This window comes from Peromyscus leucopus, chromosome 8b (assembly GCF_004664715.2).
Source record: "Peromyscus leucopus breed LL Stock chromosome 8b, UCI_PerLeu_2.1, whole genome shotgun sequence".
NCBI classification, from domain to species: domain Eukaryota; kingdom Metazoa; phylum Chordata; class Mammalia; order Rodentia; family Cricetidae; genus Peromyscus; species Peromyscus leucopus.
The window spans coordinates 59,258,132-59,270,479 of NC_051086.1; positions in this window are offsets into that span (position 1 = coordinate 59,258,132).

Here is a 12,348-nt window from a genome sequence, read left to right on the forward strand (position 1 = left end):
CCTGGGAACTAATTGGCCGCTTGGGTGACCCCAGTGATTACAACTTCCCAAACACCTTGCAGAACCAGAAGTGAGACAGTGTGGCAGAGACCTCTGTAACCAAGCCTCTTACAACCTCTGTAACTGTAACTAAGACGGCCTGATTTTGCAGCCTTCTTCCCTCTGCCCCAGATTTTCCTCAATTTAAATCTAAAGTTCATGTCGGGGCTCTGAATACGAACGTGGGTTAACTGCACCCATTTATCTGTGCCTCTACCCAACAGGTCACATTGGTTAAATCTGCTTCTACTCCTTTTTACCATTAATGCTTGTGTGTGTGTGTGTGTGTGTGTGTGTGTGTGTGTGTGTGTGTGTGTGTGTTGTATACACGTGTTCATGTGGAGCCTTCATGTAAGTATGTGTGGTGGTTTGAAAGAAAGTGGCCCCCAAAGGAAATGGCACTATTAGGTTTGGTTTTGTTGGAGTAGATATGGCCTTGTCAGAGGAAATGTACCACTGTGGGGGTGAACTTCCAGGTCTCATAGATGCTCAAGCCACCCCCAGTGTCTCAGTTCACTTCCTGTTGACTTTGGATCAAGATGTAGAATTCCCCAGCACCATCTGTCTGCACACCGACACACTCCCAGCCACCATGCTCCCCGCCATGATGATCATGGATTAAACCTGTCTAACTGTAAGCCACCACAATTAAATGTTTTCCCTTGTAAGAGTTGCCACGGTCATGGTGTCTCTTCCCAGAAATAGAAACCCTAAGACAGTGTGTGTACACATGCGGTTGTGTGTGTACGTGGATATCTCTGTGCAGAGGCCAGAGGCCAATACCAGGTGTCTTCCTTGATCTCCACCTGGAGCTCATCAATTCCCTGGGTTTGCTGGCCCATGAACTCCAAGAATTTGCCTGTCTCCCACCCACAGCTCTGGGGCTACAGACCCACTCCAAGCCAGGCTTTTACTGAGTCCTGACTGTCCTGGAGCTTGGTTGGCAGGTACTAACTAAGCCATCTCCTCAACCCCAACTAGTTATCCCTTTAATTGGTAGAGTGTGACGGGTGGCTTACACTCGATTGCTGGGGCCTTGAGCTGGGTAAAAATCCCCAGTAACCTTAAATTCCTAACAGCATAGCAAATAAACAGCAACACTAGGCTCAAACCTGAGTAGCCTGCACATAGCTGAACAGGACGCAGCAGCCTCCGGAGGGGACAAGTGGGCAGTCGGGTGACTCCCCGCCCGCAGCCCACGCCCACCCCTTCTTAACACTGTCCGCATTGCTTTCTGGAGTCCCAGCTCCTGCCTAGCCAAGGCCCAAACCCTCAAAGATGGGGTTTGAAAATGTCAAAATCTAGAGCTGGACAGAGGTGACAGGGAGTCCTTCCATACCCACCATTAACTAGGCTGAGCTTCTCTGCTATGGTGGCTTAAATACACCAGGAAGTCACGGGGTGCGCCAGGTCCCAGGTGAGAACAGGAAACAGTAAGTAAAGCTGTGGTTCCCTTCCGAAGGGGTGGGGAGGAAAAGGAGCTGCCCTGTTTTCTGGGGCAGCCACAAGGAAGCCCCCCCCAGACAGGGCATGGACAAGAGCCACAGTACTCATTGAAGAGAGTTATGTTGGCTCTGAGCTCTCTAGCCGGAAGCCTGAGATGGAGGGGCCACAGGCAGGCTTCTTCTGAGGTCTTGCCTTAGCTTGCCGATGGCTGTCTGCCCTCTTGTCTCCTCTGTGGGGCTGTGTCTAGTCTGTTTTCCTTATAGGGCACCTAGCACGATTCAGGCCCACGAAGTAACCTTATTATCAGGCCCCATCCCCCTTGAACAGGCTCTTGCCTTATTGCCCAGACGGGTCTCAAACTCCTGGGCTCTGGCAATCTTCCTGCCCAGCCTTCCAAGTAGCCAGGATCAATGGTGCATCTTACAGCATTTAGCTTTTATAAATCCTCACGGGTCCTATATCCAAACATGGCTGCTTAGTAAAGTACTGGGGGTTAGGACATACGAATTAAAGCAGAGGAAAAAATTGACTCATAAGAAGACATTAATGAGGAGTATAGGGTGGAAAACATAAAAATCCGGGATCCTGGAGAGGTGGCTCAGTGGTTAAGAGAACTGGCTGCTCTTCCAGAGGACCAGGGTTTGATTCCCAGTACCCACATGGCAACTTACAACTGTGTACAACTCCAGTTCCTGGGAATCTGACATCCTCTTCTGGCCTCTGCCAGCACCAGGCACACATGTGGTACAAAGACATACATGCAGGTAAAACACTCACACTCACAGAAAAATAAATGAATAAATAAATATTGTTTTAAATCCAAGCATGGTGGCACACATCTGTAATTCCAGCATTTGGGAGGTAGAGGAAGGAGAATTAAAAGTTCATGGTCATGCTAGAGAGATGGCTCAGTAGTTGAACACTGAGGACCCAGAGGACCCAGGTTCAATTCCCAGCACCTACACAGTGGCTCACAACAGTCTGTAACTCTAGTTCCAAGGGATCGTCCCCCTTCTCCTGGCTCCTTACCAGCACTAGGCATGCATGTGGTAACCAGACATGCGTGAAGGCAAATACCTATACATAGAAAACATAGTTTGGTTTTTTGAGACAGGGTTTCTTTGTGACAGCTTTGGATGTCCTGGAACTCACTTTGTAGGCCAGGCTGACCTTGAACTCACAGAGCTCCACCTGCCTCTGCCTCCCAAGTGTTGGGATTAAAGGTGTGTTCCACCACCTCCTGGCAAAATAATTTTTAAAAATAAGTTCATGGTCATTCTCAGGCACAAAGCAAGTTTGAGGTCAGCCTGAATTACAAGAGACTGTATCTCAGGAAAAAAAAAAAAAAAAGCAATAATTGAGAGTTTCCCTGGGCGTAGTGGCACAAGCCTATACACTGCACATAGCCCTTAGGAGTGTAATGTGGAAAGATCAAAAGTTCGAGTTCAGACTGGCCTACATAGCAAGATCTGTCTCAACCGAAACAATGAATTGAGGGTTTCTAGTTTCTTTCAGTCATTTATATTTTTACTGTAACTTTGCCTCCTCAAACCAGATGTGTGCTCTAAGCCTTTGTATAGCACACCTCTTTTTTTTTTTTTTTCTTCTGGTTTTCGAGACAGGGTTTCTCTGTGTATCCTTGGCTGTCCTGGATCTTGCTCTGTAGACCAGGCTGGCCTCAAAAATCACAGAGATCTTCTGCCTCTGCCTCCTGAGAGCTGGGATTAAAGGCGAGCGCCACCGCCGCTGGCGCTTTTTTTTTTTGAGGTAAAATTCATGCAGCCTCTAATTTTTAGCAGCCCTCCTGCCTCAGCCTCCCAGTACTAAGATCTCAAATGTGACTCACCACACACTCTTTGTTGCACGCTTGGGCACAGCTTTGGGGGTTGGGGATCGAGCAGTGGGCAGAACCAAGGGTTTGCAGTCTATGCTCCAGTAATGACAGACAGACCGCTGAGGAAAGACAACTGGCAGTAAGGATTTGGGGGAAATGCGGGCAGGAAAGGATACAGGCAGGTGCAGGTAAAGGCCGATTTGAAAATGAGGCCTCGCCGGGCGGTGGTGGCGCACGCCTTTAATCCCAGCACTCGGGAGGCAGAGCCAGGCAGATCTCTGTGAGTTCGAGGCCAGCCTGGGCTACCAAGTGAGTCCCAGGAAAGGCACAAAGCTACACAAAGAAACCCTGTCTCGAAAAACAAAACAAAAACAAAAACAAAAACAAAAAGAAAAGAAAAGAAAATGAGGCCTCTGGATGAGGGAGAAAAGCTACATCAAGATGCTCTAGCCAGGCTGAGGATACAGGTGACCGGCAGAATGCTTGCCTAGCACTCAGGAAGCCCTGGGTTCCCTACACACAGACACAAGGTCTCAGCATGTCGGGGGAACAGTCCAGACACGAGAGGGACTAGGAAGAGTATGGAAGCGGTAGCAGGGACCCTGAGCCTGAGGCTGCCTGGCCCCTCACCTCTCCCCTACCTTACTCTGTTAGTTTTTGTCGCACAGCACCTGAAATCAGGCTGACTGCTTTTTTCGAAGTTACAAACCAGGTGTCATAGTGCATACTTTTAACCCCAGGATCCGGGTGGCAGAGGCAGGCAGATCTTGTAAGTTAGAGGCCAGCCTGGTCTACAGAGTGAGACCTGACTCAAAAAGAAGAGGAGGAGGAAGAAGAAGGGAAAGAAGAGAAGTCGCCAGACTTGCCACCCTCTGGACCTGATGTAACATGTCTACCTGGTCCTAGGGTCTGAACTTTATCTTTTCCCCTTTTTAAAGAGTATGTGAGGTAGGAAGGAAGCCCTAGAAGAGGTGGGTGTGACCGCAGAAGGACCAATGGGAACAAGCGGGCTTTTTTTTTCTTTCTATTTTAACAGGAGGAGGTACTTCTGTTGCTCATTTTTAAATTTTTCTCTTAAAAATTTTCTTTTTATTTTTCTCTATGTGTCTGTACAGGGGGGCGGCGCATGACAGTGCAGGTGCCTGTGGGGCCAGCAGAGGGCGTTGGATCCCCTGGAGCTAGTGCCATAGGCTGCTGTGGGCCATCCAGCATAGGTGCTGGACTGGAACTGGCACTCTTTTTTTTTTTTTTCTTTTTCAAGACAGGATTTCTCTGTGTAGTTTTGGAGCCTGTCCTGGATCTCGATCTGTAGATCAGGCTGGCCTCGAACTCACAGAGATTCACCTGGCTCTGCCTCTGGAGTGCTGGGATTAAAGGCTTGCTGCCACCCTGCAGAACTAGCACTCTTATCCTTTGGACCATCTCTCCAGTCCCTCCCCATTTTATTTTATTTTTCAGAAAGGGCCTTTTTACAGCCCCTGCTGGCCAAGGGTGACTTTGAACTCGTGCCTCTACGCTATTATTACAGGTGTACACCACCACAGCCAGTTTATAGGGTGCTGGGGATGAAACTCAGGGCTTCAGGGCATCAGACTTCACGCACTGGGTAGGCAAGCATCTACCAACTGAGCTACAGCCCCGGCCCCCAGAATGAATGCTGGTACCCCCTCTTCCCTTTCCCCCTTCTGGACTAGAGGTTGAACGTAGGGTACCCTATGTGTTATGCAAGCATACTACCACTGAGACACATCCTTCGCCCCGGGCTTGCCTTTAACAGTTGCAAAGCCCAGGGCAAGAACAGACATAGGGACCCACGCACCGTATGCATAACTATTAAATGTTAGAAATTAAACTGACAAAGTGTTAAGTAAACTATGTACTATTCGCCTACCTTGACAAATGTACCTTCACTCCAATCTGGCAGGCCAGATTTCAGTTTCAAATTCCAAGCTCGTGGGGGTTCTGTGCCATCCCACAGCCTGCCCCCTCCCCTCCTGTCCCCAACTTATTCTGAAATGGTCCCTTGAGCACACAGCTTTGGGAACTTTGACCTGCTTTTCCAGGTTCTACCCATGTTGCCTTAGGCCTGGAGGTGCCCAAGAAGGTAGATTAAGGAGGGAGGCCCACATGGTTTCTCCAAGCAGGCCAGGACCATGTGGATAAGAAATTGAAAGGTCCAGGTACTCAGACTGTGGGCTTGGAGGAGGACAGGACAACCACTGGTGGACAAGAGCCTTGACTACAGCATCTCTGTCCCTTAAGGAGAGGTCACTGGCCCAGAGGCTGAGCTGGATCCCGTGAAGCACAAGACCCACATCGGGGACTCCTCTGGCTCCAATCTAAGGTTGGTATTAATAAAACACAGACACAGCCTGCCCTCCTTGGGGAAAACACAGATGTTCTGGGCAGGACAGCCCCCTAGCACAGCAGCCCTGCTGAGGGACCCAGGCTGTGCAGGCAACAGGAAGCCAAAAACCCACAAACCCTACCTCTAGTAACCTAGCCAAAGGGGAAAACCTGATTCTCACAGAGCAAGACATCTCAGCCCTCACCCACTCTTGACAATAACAGAGACCGAAGACGGGAAAGTGTAAACAAGGAAGCCAAGAGCGATCATGAAAACCGATCTTCCCTGCAGGTCAATGAACAGCTTGTGAAGCCTACTATTGTGTTCTGAGAGATGCCACAGAACAGGGCTGGGGGCTCAGTGGCAGGGAGCATGCTGAGCACGTGTGAGTCTTGGATCCCAGCTCCTTACCACCACCACCCACATTCACATGCACACAGACAGACAGACAGACAGACAGACACACAGATATGGTAGATCTGGAACAGTGGGTTCCAGGAGCGCTTGATTAACATTAAAAGTTAGAGCAAGCCACTTTGGAATCTGTGCTTTTTTCTTTGTCTATCAGGCAGGGACATACCAGTACAGCCCCTCGGTCCCATTATCCTACATCATTCATTCACTGATGGCATTTCAGCTCTGTGCCAGGAACTGGGCTCTGTGGGGAGAACACAGTTAAACACGGCCCATGCTCTGACCTCAAGGAACCTGGCCAGACAGAGGAGACACACAGCAAGGTTCTCTGAGAGTTGTCCATTGCCCACTGCTCTTCTTCAGGGTGGCAATTATTTATAAGATAAGCAAGTGGAATCGAAGTCAAAACAGTTTGAGCTGGAGTCAGACCATGTTGCATTTGTTGTCTCAACTAATCCTCCTGCCTCAGCCTCCTGAGTAGCTGTGATTTCAAGCATGGGTCACCAACTCTGCCTAAACCTTTTTGGTTGTTTGTTGTTGGTTTTGTTTTGGTTTTTTTTTTTTTGTTTTTGTTTTTGAGTTTTCAAGACAGGGTTTCTCTGTGTAGTTTTGGTGCCTGTCCTGGATCTCACTCTATAGACCAGGCTGGCCTTGAACTGACAGAGACCCGCCTGCTCTGCCTCCTGAGTGCTGGGATTAAAGGTGTGTGCCACCACCGCCTGGCTCCTTTTAGAATTTTTAATTAACTAATGTTGTGGGGGAGGGAGACTCAGAAGATGCTTTTCGGGAGTCATTTCTCTCCTATCACCACGTGGGTTCCAAGGACTGAACTTGGTGGTAAGGCTTGGTGGCAGGACCTGCTGAGTCAGAGTTCCAGGCTGGCTTGGACTTTGTCCAGGATCCAGCAAGGTCTTGTGTCAGAAAAACAAAACTTAGGACAGGGGATATATATACCTCAGTTGGGAGCATCCTTGCCTAGTATGTAGGGGGTCCTGGGTTAGATCTCAGAACTGTATAAATCAAGTGTGATGGCACATGCTTATTATCCATGCACGTGGGAGTGGAGGCAGGAGGATCAGTAGTTCATCCATGGATACAAAACCAAATTGAACCGAATAAATTAATAATAAAAAGTATAAAATTAATAAATAAAATATTAAAATTAATAAAAAATAAATTAATTATAGTTTTCAAAAAGTCAGATCATGCCAGGTGTAACCCCAGCATCTGGGAGGCAGAGGCAGGCAGAACTCTGTGAGTTCAAGGCCAGCATGGTGTTCAGGGGTGCCAGGGCTACCCAGAAACTGGATGTGGTGCTGCACATCAATAATTCCATCACTAATAGAGCATACAAAGACCCGAGGCATCAGATTGCCCTGGGGACTGGACTTAGAGGCCGTTGTGACACCTGACTTGGGTGCTGGGAACTGAACTCACATCCTCTGGAAGATCGGTGTTCACTCTGCACCCGCAAGCCATCTTTCCATCCCCCATTCGGCTCCACATCTCCTTCTCCAACACTGTCCTTTTGATTTAAGATGATATTTCTGAGACCCACCCCTGTACTGAGGGACCGGGTGAGGTCTGTTCACTTGCAGCCTCTGGGATCCAGTCAGCGAAGAGAGGAGGCAGCGGGGCAGCGAGAGTTTTATTTCTCTTAGGCTAGACAGGCAAGAGGGCCACAGGCATCCTGACGGCAGCCCCGGGACTGGGAGCCCAGGACCCTGCGCATGCTCAGTAGCTTCAACTCTGTCTAGGCTGCAGCCTCCTCGCAGGCTCACACAGTCTGTTCTGGGGACCCCACAGGAGTCCTGGAGCCAATCCTGAGGATGAGGGAGAGATGTCTCTGCACTTAGCGCCTGATTGCTGTCAGGAAGCCAGGATCAAGAAACGAGTCAGCAAACAGGTTAGAGGGGCCAAGGAGTCTGCGAGGACAGTCCCTAGATCCACCCTTCACTAGCTTGCTTCTGTTTTGCTTTCTGGTTCTTGAGACAGGCTCACAGGTAGCCCAGGCTGGCCTTGATCTCTATCTGTAATTGAGGCTAACCTTGAACTCCCCTTCCTCCTGCCTCTGCCTCCCAAGTGCCAAGGTTATAGGTGTTCAGATTTATTTATTTTGAGGGGCTGGAGAATGGCTCGGCAGTTAAAAGCACTGGCTGCCCCTGCAGAAGACCTGGGTTCGGTTCCCCAGCACCCATGTCGCACGTTCACAACCGCCTGTAATTCCAGCACAGACAGGATCTGACACATTTGGCTTCTGAGGACACCTGCACTCACATGCACAATGCCTCCCTCCCTGCCCTATAAATCAAAAATTAAATCTAAAAAAAAAAGGTTTTCTTGGATGTATCTCAAAGATTGGGTTTCCAAAGAGTCTCTCACATTTGGAGCATTGACTTGTCCTCGGACTAATGCACATGGCAAGATGTAGGTCATGACCTGGCACCACATCCATTCACAACAGTGTCTGGCACTTTTCAGGGACCTCCAGCAGATGTCCTTCAAGTCTCACTGGCCAGGAGTGGATCCCAAATTCCTTCCACGAGACTTGTCACAGTGGCCCTGTGGGATTCCACCCGGAGATCAGGAAACAGGGTACTTGCAGCGAGTACCCAAACCAGACCAGTGCACTCTGCAGCAGAATAAGGGGAGGGGGGTAAGGGAGCTGCGGCAGCAGACTGTCCACCCCACCCCTCGCTCGGCCACTCACCTCCATGTGACCAAGGCTTTTTACTTGGGCTCTTTTTTTGTTTGTTTGTTTGGTTTTGGTTTTGGTTTTTTGAGACAGAATTTCTCAGTGTGTAGCTATGGGTGTCTTATAGACCAAGCTGGCCTCAAACTCACAGAAATCCACCTGCCTCTGCCTCTCAAGTGCTGGGACTAAAGGTGTGCACCACCACCACCTGGGTGGACTCTTTTAAACTTAATTTTTGTGTTTATTTTATGTATATGTGTGTTTAGCTTACATATATGTCCACGAACCATACACATAGTTAACAGATGGTTGTGAGTTGCCATGTGGGTGTTGGGAATTGAACCTGAGTCCTCTGGAAGAGCAGCCAGTGCTCTTAACTGCCACGACATCTCTCCAGTCTCTCAACTCTATCTTCCATGGAGCATGTGGGGCCTGCCAGAGCAAGCCAGACTCACTGGAAACTCAGCCCTTTCCTGGAGCTTCTGGCTAATATCCAGCTGCATAGTGGTGTCTCAGTTGGGATCACTCTGGGCATGTTTTACAGCGCCACCCAGAGTTGTCTGGAGGGACTGCACTCTGGCTATGCAGACGTACCGGGCAGGACAGTGGCCTTCTGTTATCTGTCCCATCTCTGGACCCACTCATTCCCTTTCTACCAATATTTCCCGGGATTATCTCCCAAGTGAACTCTTCCCACTCAATTTCTTGCCTTGATGCTCGTTTGGGGGGTATCTCAAACCAACAGAGTAGGCAACACAGTAACCGAGGCAGCCTGCTCTGGGGAATCTGTGCAGTGGGGAGTTGAGCTGGATGCTGGATGGCGGATAAGTGGGTTATGTGGGCTTCGGGCTGAAGTCAGAACACTGGAAGTCAACAGCACAGAGAGAACGGCGTAGGTTTGTAAGTGTAGACCGGATGGCTTAGGAACCTGTGCTGGGCACGGTAGTCCACACCTGTAGTCCCAGCCGTTGGGAGGCTGGTGCAGGAGGATTTCTGTGAGCTTGAGGCTTTCCTGGGTTACATAGATAGTTCCACATGGGGTAATAAGGAGATCTTGTCTTTTAAAAATGAAGGAGGGGGGAGGGAGACCAGAAAATACACAGGGAGAGCCCTGAGAACTGAGGAAGCCCAGCGTTTGGGGTCTGGGAAGGGAGGACTAGCCTGTAGTGAGTGGCCTGAGAATCAGCATGTAGTGCTGCTGTTCAGTGCTGATTGTTCCCACAGCCCCAGTGGTAAAGGTTTGCTCTCCAGAGTAGCTCTGATTGGTGGAGCCAAAACCTCTGAGGTGGAGCCCAGTGGGAGGCCTTAGGGTCCCCCAGGGGGCTTGTGGACCCAGCCTCTTCTCCTTTCTCTTCCCAGCCATAGGGGAGATTTTACCAGCCTTGGGCTTACCCCTCCACGGGCAGTCTCCTCACAGGCCCAGAGCAATGTACCTGTTGATTCTGGGTCCAAACCTCTAAAATGGTTTTGCTGTTTCGAGACAGGGTGTCATTCTGTAGTCTGGGATGGCTGGAACTTATTATGTAGTCCAGGCTGTGCCTCAAGCTTGTGGAAATCCTCCTACCTCAGTTTTCCAATACTGGGATTACAGAGGTAAGCCACCATGTCCGGCGAATCTTTTCTCTTTGTAGGTTGACTTAGCTCAGCTATTTGTTATAGGAAGGGAAAGCTGACCGAAACACAAGACGTCCAAAAAGCCAAGCAAATGCAATATTTCAAGAGAGAGAAGCTGGATTTGGTGGCCCAAGCCTTTAACCCCAGCATCTGTGAGGCCAAGACAGGAGGATTGCAAGTTCAAGGCCAACCTGAGTTTATGGCAAGGCCCTGATTTGAAACAACTTTTTAAAAAATGTAAATGACAGATAAAAAGGAAGCAGGGGACATCAGCAGTGTCAAATGTTGCTGTGCAGTCAGGCGTGAGGAGGAAAGAGGAACGCGGACAGAAGAGTCCCAGCATAACACTCGGGGGGTGGGGGTGTGGGGACAGGCTGCAGAGATGGCTCAGGGGTCGAGAACTGCTCTTCCGGTTCCCAGCACCCACATCAGGCAGCTCGCAAATCCCTGTGACTCCAGCCCCAGGGTGATCCGATGCCTCAGGTCCCTGTGGGTACCTGCATTCATGTGCATTCATGTGCATACCCCCACACAGACACACAGACACACAGACACACAGACACACACACACACACACAAACACATACACATGCACATGCACACACACACACACACACACACACTTTAAAGTAAAATATTTTATAGAGAAATAAATCTAGGCTTAGTGGTGCATGCCTTTAATGCCAGCACTTAGGAGGCATAGGCAGGTGGATCTCTCTGGGTTTGATTGAGGCTGCCCTGGTCTACAGAGTGAGTTTCAGGACAGCCAGAGTTACAAAGTGAGATCCCAGCTCAAAACCAATAACAACAAAGCTGATGATAGTCTTAGTTTGTTTTCTGTTGCTGTGATAAAAACCAGGATTGAAAACAGCTTGGGGAAGAGAGGGTTTGTTTAACTTACAGGTCACAGTCCATCATCGGGAAGCCAGGACAGGAACTCAAGGTAGAAACCTGGAGGCAGGAGCTGATGCAGGGACCATGGAGGGGCGCTGCCTACTGGCTTATTCCTCAAAGCTTTCTCAGTCTCTTTTCTTACACCACCCAGGACCATCTGCCCAGCAGTAGCACTACACACAGTGAGCCTTCCCACATCAGTCATTAATCAAGAAAATGCCCCCACAGACTTGCCTATAGGCCAATCTGATGGAGACATTTTTTTAATTGAGTGTCCTCTTCCCAGATGATTCTAACTTGTGTTGAATTGACCAAAACAAAAAACAAAAACAAAACAAACAAAACAAAACAAAAAACCACAGTGGTCTTATGAAGCTATTTTGGCACAGAGATGGGTTAGAACTCCAGGACACAGGCTAAGTAAGGAGACAGGGACCACAACTGGAGGCCATGCTGAACAACAAATACCTCTAACGCTCTCACCATGATAGGACCACTGCACTCGTGAACTCAGAACAGCTGTGGTGGTCTGCACAGGATGAATTCAATCAACATCCCAGCGTGGGGAGGGTGGCACATGAGCTCCCACCCTAGCTGAAGAGCTATTAACAGTTGATGGCCTTGCAGGGGGACTCCAATTTCCTGGTAGATCAACCATGCTCCAGTGGATGGCATCATACCCTGAGTATATGGGCAGGAAAAACTGGATTCAGTGGATGAAGAAGAGAATGATGAGGATGAAGGGGGGGCGGTGGCGGCACAGATGCTTGGGAGGCAGAGGCAGGTGGATCTCTGAGTTTGAGACCAGCCTGGTCTACAGAGTGAGTTCTAGGACAGCCACAACGTTGGAAGGAAGTGAGAGAGTGGACAGTAAAACTGGGGGAGGCTAGGCAGAGGAGCTGGATGGGGGGAATATGGTCAAAACGCATTGTGAGCATGTGTGGAACGCTGTGGAATAACCCTTCGGTACACTGTGAAGACTTGTCGCTGTGGTTGGTTTAATAGAGAAGTTGACTGGCCAATAGCTGAACAGGTTAGGCAGGAGAGCCAGACTAGGAGAATGCC